This window comes from Schistocerca gregaria, chromosome 2 (genome assembly GCF_023897955.1).
Source record: "Schistocerca gregaria isolate iqSchGreg1 chromosome 2, iqSchGreg1.2, whole genome shotgun sequence".
In the NCBI taxonomy this organism is placed as follows: domain Eukaryota; kingdom Metazoa; phylum Arthropoda; class Insecta; order Orthoptera; family Acrididae; genus Schistocerca; species Schistocerca gregaria.
Genome location: NC_064921.1, coordinates 697,217,684 through 697,231,382, shown reverse-complemented (window position 1 = coordinate 697,231,382; position 13,699 = coordinate 697,217,684).

The following is a 13,699-nucleotide window of genomic DNA, read 5'->3' as shown; positions in this document are numbered from 1 at the left end:
TGAGACGGTTGGATTCGAGTAGACCTCATTCTTTCAGCCGTCTGTCTAGTAATCAGTTCCCATTAGTTTACAGTAAGTTGCGTGCATCTAGCAGTGTACCTGATAAGGTTCATACAATGTCAGCACCTAATCGGAAGCAAGCAGGAGACTTGAATCGAAAAACGTGTGGCAATGGTACTTCTGCATCACTAAAGCTGTTGTAGTGGGACAATACCAGAAAATCTAGCATATCCCGATCTACAGTAGTGTATATATTGCAGCGGTTTGAGAAAACGCGTGCCAATGCATGTGTTTCGCGATCTGCAAGACCCCGAGTGAAATTACGCAGGGAAGATCAGTTCGTAAGTGCATAGAGTAAAAGTCAGAGGATTCGTATCCATTGAAATTCGTGACGAAGCAAATAGTGTGCGAGCAGCTCCAATCTCTGTCTCAACAGCGCGACTCTGTCTTCGTGAAACAGGTGTAGAGTAGTGCCTAGCGGCCAAAAGATTTTTATAAAAATAAGGTGAAAAAAATTGCAATGAGTATAGCAACATATAAACTGGAGCGTGCAGCATTTGTCCTAGTTGTTATTTGTAAACGAATGAAAGTTTGAACTTTTTGGAAGCTATCGTCGAATGTTCTTTAGTTGACTTCGTGCAGAATGTATCAACAGTCAGTATCAAGTGACCACTGGTATAGATGTGTTAGACGTTTCAGGATTTAAGTTAGCTTCATACTTCTGCAGAGTAGATATGGATGGAGCAGGAGTTGCCATATTTATTAAAAACTGCCATAAATTCAAGAACATTGACATTAATAAATTCTGTTTAGAGCAGCATCTAGAATCATGTGCAACAGAAGTAGAGTTCCATAACAGATCCTATATAATAGTAGCTATTTACCGAGCACCTGCAGGAAATAATCTATTCATAAATCATCTAGAAGCTCTTTTGCGTTATTTAACAGGAATAAACAAAGAAATTTTGATTGCTGGTGACTTTAATACTGATTTTCTAATGCAATCTTCTAGTAAACATTTACTGCAATTAGTAATGTTGTCTTTCAATCTAACTCACACTGTAAACTTTCCAACTAGGATCACTATTTTCTCAAGGACAGCCTTTGATAACATTTTTATAGACAAATCAAAAGAATAAAATCATGTCATAATACCTGTAATAAATTGACTATCTGATCATGACATGCAGCTCCTTGTTTTAGAAGTAAATTCTAAGCAGATTATCAAGACTGCTAAATCTGAGTGCAGGAGAGTAGTCAATCAACCAAAAATTGAGTGTTTTAGAAAACTGCTCAAAGATATGAACTGGAAAGATGTCTATAGCGCTCATGACATGAATGAAAGATGTAACACATTCATGTACAATGTCAGTACCATGTTTGAAAACTGTTTTCCTCTAGTTACTTAAATTAAACAGAAGTCTATAATAAAACCATGGATTACACAAGGATTTCCTGTAATTTTAGAAAAAGTAAGGTACATGCAGCTTCTCAACCATATGACCATAAATAACGTATTATCAAGAACGCAGTTTGGATTTCTGAAGGGTTCTGATATCAAGAAGGCTATTTACACCTACAGTGAAAATGTACTTAATTCATTAAATAACAAATTACAAGCAGCGGATATTTTCTGTCATTTGTCAAAGGCATTTGATTGTGTGAACCACAATATCCTTTTAAATAAATTAGAATTCTATGGTGTCACAGGCAGTGCTGCAAAATGGTTCAAGTCATACCTCGCTAACAGGAAACAAAGGGTGTCAGTGGAAGGGACTAGTGAATTAAGTCATCAGGCAACATCAGAATGGGAAGAAATTACATTTGGTATCCCTCAAGGATCCATCTTAGGGCCACTGCTCTTTCTTGTGTACATTAATGATCTCTCATCAGTTACTCTGCCAGAAGCAGAGTTAGTTTTGTTCGCAGATGACACAAGTATTGCCATAAATTGTAAGTCGAGTGTAGTTCTAGAAAGGTCTGGTAATTATATTTAAAGCCAACACACTGACATTAAACTTTGGAAAGACTCACTACATGCAATTCAGAACCTGTAAGAGGTTTCCACCCAGCATAAATCCCTACAAAAGAATGGCCCTGACTAACATTAACCTATACCTTTCACAAATCACTTACCTCACCAAAATCTTCGTTACTCGAACTACTGCAATACAGCGAGCGCTACTACTGCCAGCTAAATGAAAGATTCACACTACTCAAGGCACTAACTACTGATAGGCATAGTTAGCAAATGAAAGATTTTAATACAGAACAAACAATCTATTTACCTTAATAGTCATAATATATATAGCAGTTCATGATATCCAGTCTTACAAATTTCAAAACTCCGCCATCTCTCTCTCTCCCCACATCCACCACTGCTGGCAGCACGCCTCCAACTGCACAACGCTACGCGCTGTTAGCATCCAGCTGCCGCTGCCCAACACTACAATGGCGAGTATTACAACAATGCCAACCAGCCACAGACTGCACACGGCACAGCCAGTGATTTTCATACAGAGCGCTACGTGGCAGCGGCGTTACCAATAAAAAAAACCTAAACAGCCTACTTACACAGATAGAAGTGGAGAGTCTTAAATCCTGGGATTACAAATTGATAGTAAATTCAGTTGGGAGGAGCACACCGCAGAACTGCAGAAACGCCTCCAGTATTAGCTGACATAGGCGACATAAAAATGAAAAATCTTACATACTTCGCCTACTTTTATTCCATAATGTCATATGGTATAATATTTTTGGGTAACTCTTCAAGTCAAACAAAAGTTTTCAGAGTGCAAAAGGATGTAATACCTATTATATGTGGAGTAAATTCACGGACGCCCTGCAGGAACCTCTTCAAAGAACTGGATATACTAACTACTGCCTGTCAGTATATTTACTCCTTAATGCAATTTGTCCTAAATAATATATCTCTTTTTTTCCAACAAACTGCTCAGTTCATACATACAGTACCAGGAACGAAAATGATCTGCACAAGGACGTAAAAGCACTTACTTTAGTTAAAAAAGGGGTCCACTACTCAGGAACACTCATCTTCAATAATTTTCCAGCAAACATAAAAAATTTAGTTACAAATAAAGATCAGTTTAAAAGGAGCCTGAAAGACTTACGAGTGGCCAACTCCTTCTACTCCATTGACAATTTTTTTAATACAAGCAAAATATGCATTGTATATATTGATACTATTACTAAAAAAAAAGTTCCACATCCATGAGGATCTCCTCAACATGGATCTGTGGAACGAAAAAACTAATCTAATCTAATGTGACACCAGTGGTGAAGCATCGTGGACAGTCGGTCATGGTGTGGGAATGTTTCGAGGGTGATAAGGCCGGTGGCCTACTGAGAATTAATGGAAAAGTGAAGAAGGATACCACAGGACACTGATCAGCAATAAAGTTCCGTCTGGCAAGAGACTTACTGGACGTGGCTCTGTTCTCCAGCAGGACAGTGATCCCATACATACTTCTAAATTGTGCAGATGGTATGTCAATAGCAAAGAGAAATGTGAGGAACTGAAGAATGTGATTTGGTCTAGGCAGTCACCTGGCTTAAATCTCGTTGAACCTTTATGGGATGAACTTGACAGATCATAAAACCGAAGTCATCTTGTGAAGGTCTATGAAATAATTTACGGACGTGTTGCGCTGCATTGTCTTCAGAAAACGCTACAAAAATGTTATCTCCAGAGTGCCAGAAGTTTGTGGAGCTGTTCTGAGTCAAAGGCTGGATACTTTGAAGAGGCTGAAACCTAAACCATCTTGCACTGTACTTAATGATAGAGAGGTAAGACAATTATTTTGTTGGTTTATTTAGTTAGTACTATTCGTTTGTACATTGTACATTGTACATGAAGATCGTGGGTTATCGAGAACTTTTAACCGCTTGTGTACCTTTCGAACAGATACTAGTGTAAAAGGTGGCAATTAACTCTGAAACAATTGATCTCCATTGGCGTTCGGCAGATAATAGTTTGCTGTACTGCTGCACTTGTGAATATATCTTTGTCATTCCTCCCCATGCCGATATCGACTATAGCGGTATGGGTCGATATGGCAGCAAAGATAGTAGCATACGCGGTGGTCGTCAAATGGTTTTACTCGTGACACGTGACGTCACAGGACTTCCGTCCAGTACAGGAGCAAAAAGAACTGAACAGGGCGGTGGTTGCAGCACTTGTTGTGAAATGTTGCAAGGGTCGCGCCACGTGGTACTTCATACACGTAATGTGTGAGAATATAGCTCGAAAACCGTGGACTGACAAATGATGCTCAACGCAAAGGCTCATTTTACAGTTTTCGATTTCAATTTATTTGTGATTATCTTTAAATCCACACCAGTTCACACGTGGGTTCGTTTTGTGTTCGTTCTTCAGCGCCCCTTCTCACCCGCAGGTACGGATAACCGTGAGCTTTGCTCGGTCTTGTAGTTAACTCAGAAGTTTTCATCCAAGTAGATTTATTGTGTATTATTAAGAGATTAATTGCTTGAGAGCTCAGCTCACGTGCTCATCCATTTAGTTTGTACCGCAACAACCAGTGATTAAAAAAAAACGATCACCTGCGAGTAGGAATAACACACTGAAGACTTCTATACACATTTAACAGTGTATGTAGACAGTTCATCGATTCTGGGAATCGACCAGTTTTGCCTGTTACCGACGTTGATAATGACGAATGACGAAATATCGGTCACAGAGATTTCCAGATTTTAGATGTTTTAATTCAATAACATAAACATCACTTGGATTCATGGAGGGGCCAGACGAACATTATTACAGTAATCAGAAGACACGCATCCTGTCCGACTGGGTCGCAATGGTAAAAGTCAAACATCAGCCAAAACATGAGTTTATTGCTCACAGGAATCGTTTCGGAATTTATTCATCATCAAATATTCTGGAGCGATTACTACACTTGGACATGACGTTTCAAACTGCATACGAAACAAACTTTCGCATCCATTACTGCACGCACACTGAAGCGCCAAAGAAACTACTAAAGGCATGCGCATTCAAATAAAAAGATATGTAGACAGGCAGTACACGACGCTGCGGTCGGCAGCGCCTATAAAGATAAGTGTCTGGAACAGTTGTTAGGTCGGTTACTGCTACTGCAATGGCAGGTTATAAAGATTTAAGTGAGTTTGAACGTGGTGTTATAGTCGGCCCACGAGCGATGGGACAGAGCATCTCCGAGGAAGCGATAAAGTGGGGATTTTCCCGTACGACCATTTCACAAGTGTACCGTGAATACCAGGGATCCGGAAAAAAAACATCAAATCTCCTATATCGTTTCACCCGGAAAAACATACTGCAAGAATGGCTCTAAGAACGACTGAATACAATAGTTCAACGTGACAGAAGTGCAACCTGTCTGCAAACTGCTGCAGATTTCAATGCTGGGACATCAACAAGTGTGAACGTGCGAACCATTCAACGAAACATCACCGATACGGGCTTTCGGAGACGAAGGCCTACTCATGTACCCTTGATGAAAGCACGACACGAAGCTTTCCACTTTGCCTCGGACCGTCAACATCGACATTAGACTGTTGATAACTGGAAACATGTTGCCTGGTCGGGCGAGCCTCGTTTCAAATTGTATAGAGTGGGTGGGCGTGAGCGGGTATGGAGACAGCCTCATGAATCCATGGATCCTGCATGTCAACGGGGAACTGTCCAAGCTGGTGCAGGCTCTGTAAAGCCTAGTTACACGACGTCATTGGGTTGCGCCACTCGTTGCGTGCAATGAGTTGCACGCAAATGGTTTCATATTTGACTCTCTACACGGCGATACCAGTATACACATCAGTTTCATCCTTTTGTGGGTTCGTGAGTCGTGTGTGAAATGAAAGTTTTGGCAGCTGCACGTCGCACGTGTTGTGATGGAGTCAAAAAGCTTGTTTCATGGAATCGCTGCATAAGAAAAAGAAAAGAAACGTGTTTCGATTCGTGACTGGAAGAAGAAAAGACGTCAGCTCGGTTGCTCAATATTCTTGCTGAAATAATTTGTAACGGAAGACCCAAGACATTCTTTAAATTATCTTAAAATGTCACCAGAACTGTTCACGTTTCTTCTAAATCGAGTTAATTTTGCGGTAAGGAATAAAGGTACTGTAAAGCTTGAAGAACTTCGCCAGAACTGAAATTACATATCACATTGCGTGCCTTACAATCGAGAAGACACGGCATGCTATAAGATGCGGATTTAGTTGGTGATGACACTTTTTCATTGACACCAATAATTATTAACATTAACAGTAATAACTATTAACATTAACAGCAGTAATTATTTGAACAGGTGGATTAAGAAGAGAACAGTTTGCAAACTATTCTTTTGAAGATCTGTACAGTGGCAATATTTCAAAATTCTAACATGTGTGAATGGGGAGCATTGCTGCGACGTTTTATTTAGATGAATATTGAATAAAGAATGCAGCTTCTTGTTGTATAGCCTTCCCCCGGTCAACAATATCGGTTAAAAAAAAAGTCGGCCAACTCGAACGAGGGGTTTTTAGTCTTGTAGACGAGAGCATTTCCACTGATAGAATAACATTTGCTTGTATTTTTCTTAATTCACTTGTATATCTGCTTCTAATTCAATAAATTTTATCCTGCCGCTCAGATATTGTCAAACTTTGTGTTCTGATCGCACGTGAAGGTTTCAGGAGCAGCAATATATTGCTTATATTTGTAATCAGCATCACTTTAATCCCACAAACACCTATGCAAAGCATAGGTATCCAAAAGTAGAACATTACTCTCCGTTACTCACTGCATATTACGGTTTGTCTTCACTCTACGAACACACACAACCTCAAAACTCATGCAAATAGTGTCGCCAAAGTTGGAGCACACCGAAAGTGTTTAGCTTCACCGACGAGTTGCGCAAACGCTCAGCGCGCATGCGACATGGCCGGTAGCGCAGTTGCGTGCAACCTAGTGTCGTGTAAACTAGGCTTAATTGTGTGGGGCGTGTGCAGCTGGAGTGATATGGGTCACCCGATACGTCTAGATGCGACTTAACGAGTGACACTTACGTAAGCATCCTGTCTGATCACTTGCATCCATTAATGCCCATTGTGCATTCCGACGGACTTCGGCAATTCCAGCAGGACAATGCGATACGCCAGAATTGCTCGTGAGTTTAAACACTCCCGCTGACCCCCAAGCTCCCCAGGCATGAACATTATTGAGCATATCTGGAATGCCTTGCAACGTGCTATTCCGAATAGATCTCCACCCCCTCGCACTCTTACGGATTTACGGACAGCCCTGCAGGATTCATTGGCCGTTCCCTCCAACACTACTTCAGAAATCAGCCGCGTCCGTGACACGTCGTGTTGCGGCACTTCTGGGTGCTCGCGAGGGCCCTACACGATATTAGGCAGGTGTACCAGTTTCTTCGGCCCTTCATTGTAGATTTGGCGTCTGAAGTTGTATGTGAAACACGACACCTACGTGCACTAATTACTTCTGAACATGTGACGGTGGATAAATCTTGAAACGACTCGTATGAGCAATAAATTAATTCCTTTTACCATTGCGACGCACTCTGCCTGAACGCCGAACTACTTGCAAGTGTGGCATCGGATACGACAATGCAAAGGAAGTGTTTTTCCTGTGAAAAAAATGTAAATTTTTTCCTTTGGTTGTGTTCCGGCGTAACAACAAAGGACGGCACGAAGGTGAAGAACGCAAGAGCAGAGAAGGCTGTGAGACAGACGTCAGCCAACAGCACGCTGACCAGGACGTCACCAGGACAGGAGCGGCATCTACAAAAAGAGAATATAAGCGCCGCTGCTGCCAGCCTTTGCCGCACAGGAGTAGACCGGGACTAGCAGACCAGGACAACAGTAGACGCACACTAGTACAGCCGTCATCCTGTTATACTGACACTTGTGCCTTATGTTAATTGCTTGTATGGACATTGTATACAGGGTGTTACAAAAAGGTACGGCCAAACTTTCAGGAAACATTCCTCACACACAAAGAAAAGATGCTATGTGGACATGTGTCCGGAAACGCTTACTTTCCATGTTAGAGCTCATGTTAGTTTCGTCAGTATGTACTGTCCTTCCTCGATTCACCGCCACATGTGTGGGCTGACGAGAATCCGCACGCAATTGTGCAATCACGTCATCAACACAGATTTTCTTTGAATGTTTGGGCAGGCATTGTTGGTGATGTCTTGATTGGGCTCCATGTTCTTCCACCTACGCTCATTGGAGCACGTTATCATGATTTCATACGGGATACCCAACCTGTGCTGCTAGAACATGTGCCTTTACAAGTACGACACAACATGTGGTTCATGCACGATGTTGCTCCTGCACATTTCAGTCAAAGTGTTCGTACGCTACTCAACAATAGATTCGGTGACCGATGGATTGGTAGAGGCGGACCAATTCCGTGGCCTCAACGCTCTCCTGACCTCAACCCTCTTGACTTTCATTTATGGGGGCATTTGAAAGCTCTTGTCTACGCAACCAGGGTATCAAATGTAGAGACTCTTCGTGGTCGTATTGTGGACGGCTGTGATCCAATACGCCATTCTCCAGGGCTGCATCAGCGCATCAGGGATTCCAAGCGACGGAGGGTGGATGCATGTATCCTCGCTAACGGCGGACATTTTGAACATTTCCTGTAACAAAGTGTTTGAAGTCACGCTGGTACGTTCTGTTGCTGTGTGTTTCCATTCCATGATTAATGTGATTTTAAGAGAAGTAATAAAATGAGCTCTAACATGGAAAGTAAGCGTTTCCGGACACATGTCCACATAACATATTTTCTTTCTTTGTGTGTGAGGACTGTTTCCTGAAAGTTTGGCAGTACCTTTTTGTAATACCCTGTATAGAGAAGGACACTGACTGTTTCCATGTCGCCAATGGCTTGCGACACGTTCTTGTAGACCAAAGTTAAGTACTGTCAATCTACTTTATTGTAATAAAAAACCATTAATCTTGAAAGTCTCTTCGGGTTTGCTGCCGGATCCTAAAATCAACTTGACTCGATATTTCGGCGATCCATCTGTTCGCCATCTTCAGGAAAATGCTGCTTCTGCTGATGAGTCCCGCTGAGAACTGACGCCAGGCTGCAAATCCACGTCCTATATAGGCCACCGTTCAGTACACGGCGCATGCGCCGCCCATCACGGTTGCTGCCCTCGAAGACAGGGAGGTGGAGCCGCCCTTAGTTTAACACTACTTGCAACGACATATCGCACTCAGGGCCGCGTCGAAGAACGTTCAATTTTGATGCAAGATAATACAGGATTCCACGTCTTGCTAAGAGGAAACCCATTGTCTCTGTTGATTAAATTATCAGCCAACCTAATTTCAACCGCCTCTTTATAGACACTGTTCCAAAAACCGAAAATGTTGGCAACTACCATAGTTTCATCAAATTTCGTACTGTGTCCCTCGTGTAAGCTCCCTACTTAGCACTCATATACAACCGCTCGCTCACCGATAGATCTGTACCTACAGATTGGAAAATTGCGCAGGTCGTACCAGTGTTCAAGAAGGGTAGTAGGAGTAATCCATTTAACTACAGACCTATATCATTGACGTCGGTTTGCAGTAGGGTTTTGGAGCATATACTGTATTCAAACATTATGAATCACCTCGAAGGGAACGATCTATTGACACGTAATCAGCATGGCTTCAGAAAACATCGCTCTTGTGCAACGTAGCTAGCTCTTTATTCGCACGAAGTAATGGCCGCTATCGGCAGGGGATCTCAAGTTGATTCCGTATTTCTAGATTTCCGGAAAGCTTTTGACACCGTTCCTCATAAGCGACTTCTAATCAAGCTGCGGAGCTATGGGGTATCGTCTCAGTTGTGCGACTGGATTCGTGATTTCCTGTCAGGAAGGTCGCAGTTCGTAGTAATAGACGGCAAATCATCGAGTAAAACTGAAGTGATATCAGGTGTTCCCCAGGGAAGCGTCCTGGGACCTCTACTGTTCCTTATCTATATAAATGACCTCGGTGACAATCTGAGCAGTTCTCTTAGACTGTTCGCAGATGATGCTGTAATTTACCGTCTAGTAAGGTCATCCGAAGATCAGTATCAGTTGCAAAGCTATTTAGAAAAGATTGCTGTATGGTGTGTCAGGTGGCAGTTGACGCTAAATAACGAAAAGTGTGAGATGATCCGCATGAGTTCCAAAAGAAATCCGTTGGAATTCGATTACTCGATAAATAGTACAATTCTCAAGGCTGTCAATTCAACTAAGTACCTGGGTGTTAAAATTACGAACAACTTCAGTTGGAAGGACCACATAGATAATATTTTCGGGAAGGCGAGCCAAAGGTTGCGTTTCATTGGCAGGACACTTAGAAGATGCAACAAGTCCACTAAAGAGACAGCTTACACTACACTCGTTCGTCCTCTGTTAGAATGTTGCTGCGCAGTGTGGGATCCTTACCAGGTGGGATTGACGGAGGACATTGAAAGGGTGCAAAAAAGGGCAGCTCGTTTTGTATTATCACGTTATAGGGGAGAGAGTGTGGCAGATATGATACACGAGTTGGGATGGAAGTCATTAAAGCATAGACGTTTTTCGTGGCGGCGAGACCTTTTTACGAAATTTCAGTCACCAACTTTCTCTTCCGAATGCGAAAATATTTTGTTGAGCCCAACCTACATAGGTAGGAATGATCATCAAAATAAAATAAGAGAAATCAGAGCTCGAACAGAAATGTTTAGGTGTTCGTTTTTCCCGCTCGCTGTTCGGGAGTGGAATAGTAGAGAGATAGTATGATTGTGGTTCGATGAACCCTCTGCCAAGCACTTAAATGTGAATTGCAGAGTAGTCATGTAGATGTAGAAAACGCCCTAGACCACACGGGTACCCCGCGTGGCAACGGAAATAATATTTTGTTTTGAGGGGGAAATAGAAAAGGAATGTCGCTGGATCAATTGCATTGAGCTCTGTGGAGATATTAAGCTCAGTGGAGACGACGCTTACTAGCAGACTGATCAGTGTGGCTCTTAGTGTTACGCACCTAAATACAGATAATAAGTGCTTTTTTGATACCTTTATTCTGTAAGGCATTCAGTCCTCAGTATGCACCCCAAGAACTTTTAATACGGCCGCAGTAAAAGCACGGGCAGTTTTGCGAGAGTAGGCAGTCGTGGAGCGTGGATGCTGCTGCGGCGGCCGTAACGAGCGGGTATTGACGGGAGGTTAAACGGCGGCCGCAGCTGGCCCCGCGTGCCGGGCGCCGCCTGTTAAAAACTTTTCAATATGGGGGCCGCGGTAATGGCCGGCTGCCGGCTGCTCGCTGCTCGCCGCTCGCGTTATACGGCCGGCGCCTCTCGTCTCTCCACCAGGCCGTAAAACTGCCGCAGAGCCCGAGATTGGCGGCCGCGTCAGCGCTCGGCGCCAACCCAGACGTCTCGCAGACGGCCGCTGCTCCCCTCTTGCCTCTCCTTCCCGCTTTCTTCATCTCTTCATTACTGCCACATTCAGCATCCTCAATACATTGCTCTAGGCGTGCCTACATTTCTTTTTCCTTTCAGTGATTTGTCTTTGCCATTGTTCTTTCCATTACCGCACGGACACATTTTGAAACGGTACAGTAGTTTCCGCTCCATAAGCAGCAGGTTTCGCTGCTCGCTCGCACCGGGAAATAGAAACGTAGGCGGCTCCGCCGACCGCGGGTACAACAGAACCCGTGTGGACGGGTGGAAAGAAATGTCAGGCTTCATAATACGTATTTGTATGTGTCGTGTATTATGCATTTCCTGTACGTGGATGTGAATCTGCACATGAACTCTCCTAATCTTCCTCACACCTTTCCATAAAGCGTGGCCAAATCTTAGTTGGGAAGTTGTAGTATAGTAGTGCCAACCTCACCCCTGGGTAGGGGATCACACAGACGGCATAGGCAGGTAAAAGTCAAAGACGTTCCATTGTCACAAGATTTGGGGCGAAGAGGTTGGTCACAACCAAGTGGTTCGACCATCCCCTCCACCGGGGCCCAGGAAGACGGGTGATTGAGCAGACGTGCCCTCGGTGCGTCTGTCTCGATGTTCACGCGTGGAAGAAAGGTATTTGCATTAATTCTTTTATTTCCAGCTTCGGATTGTGTAAGGAAATGAATGTTCTCGGTCAATTTCGGGAATTTGACCCCCTGTGCTAATGTATCTTGTCCCCAGTTTTCCCGTTATCCTCCTCACAAAGTGGATGTCCCATGTAATATATTGGGAGGCTTTGGTGGTTTACATTTGGCCAGCGCAATTCCGTCTTGCCCGTAGAAATGTGCGTGCAGATTAGTATATAATATACCTGAGCCATAAGCTGTAATATTGTAATATCTGTAAACTGGAACAATTGCTGCAATCGCTGTTAAGTCGAGTGATAATGTTTAAAATAAATAGCTAATCAATTGTCATCAATCTTTAACATACCCTAAAAATTACAAAGGAGTCAAGTTAAAGGAATTCATTTAAAATAAATGATATAGAATGCAGGGACCCACACATCACCGTGTGAGCCCTCCAAGCCCCTTTCCTAGTATCGTTCAGAAAGGGAGCGCTCTCAAGTTCCCCTCCCCAGTTATCCGTTGCGCAATTTTCATTCAGGGCTTGAGGACATCAACTTTCATCTGGCGTCTCTAGGCAAGGTGGTCTGACGGTAATCTTTCAATATTACTGGACTCTATAATGGGGCATGTCCACTCTTCACCTTTATATCGGCTCGAACGCTGCTGGTAACACTTTCAAAGATACGTCTTAATGTCACTGGAGGAATGGCAGCCGATTCTTGCTCTTGGTCGGAAACCAGAGGAGGTAGTGGTGTTCGCCGCTGGCGTGTGAAGCTGGCGTCTCACCTCATCCAAAGTGCGTTCCATTGTGTTCCGGCAGGGACTCAGGCAGGCCCGCCCATTTCAGTAACGTTATCTCCATAAACCATTGCCTCACACATACTTCTTCATGACAGACTGCATTACCGTGCTCATACCAACAGTCCTCGTTTCCGTACTGTTCCTCTACTGTAAGCAGTACGCGTTACTTTAAAAGTGTCCATACCCTCCTGTATTTAGCGTTTTCTTAAGCGCGATAAGGGGATCGCACCCTAACCGAGAAAAACACTCCCACACCGTAACACACCTGTACGTCACTGTTGGCATTGCACATGATGGCACGTAATGCTCCCCAGGCATTCGCCAGGCTGCTGTTGTGACATGAATCACTAAAATTCCGAAACCTGTGCAGCAAAACAGATACTGCCGACACATCTACATGTCATCGAACATTTGCCTGCTTTCCAGTACAAAGCGAAGATGGCTGCACGCAGGAACGTTAAATGCCTTCAGGCTTACTGAGGAAACGTGGTTGCGGACAGACATAAACATAAAAGGTGAATGACTGGCAGTCTTACGTATTAGTTGCCATTCCTAAAACAGTTAGCTTGTACCAATACATCTGAAGGCATGTAATACTGAAACTAAAACTTTTCTATTATAATGTCCGCAGCTCGTGGTCGTGCTGTAGCGTTCTCGCTTCCCACGCCCGGGTTCCCAGGTTCGATTCCCGGCGGGGTAGGGGATTTTCTCTGCCTCGTGATGACTTGGTGTTGTGTGATGTTCTTAGCTTATAGAGGCTTAAGTAGTTCTAAGTTGTAGGGGACTGATGACCATAGATGTTAAGTCCCATAGTGCTCAG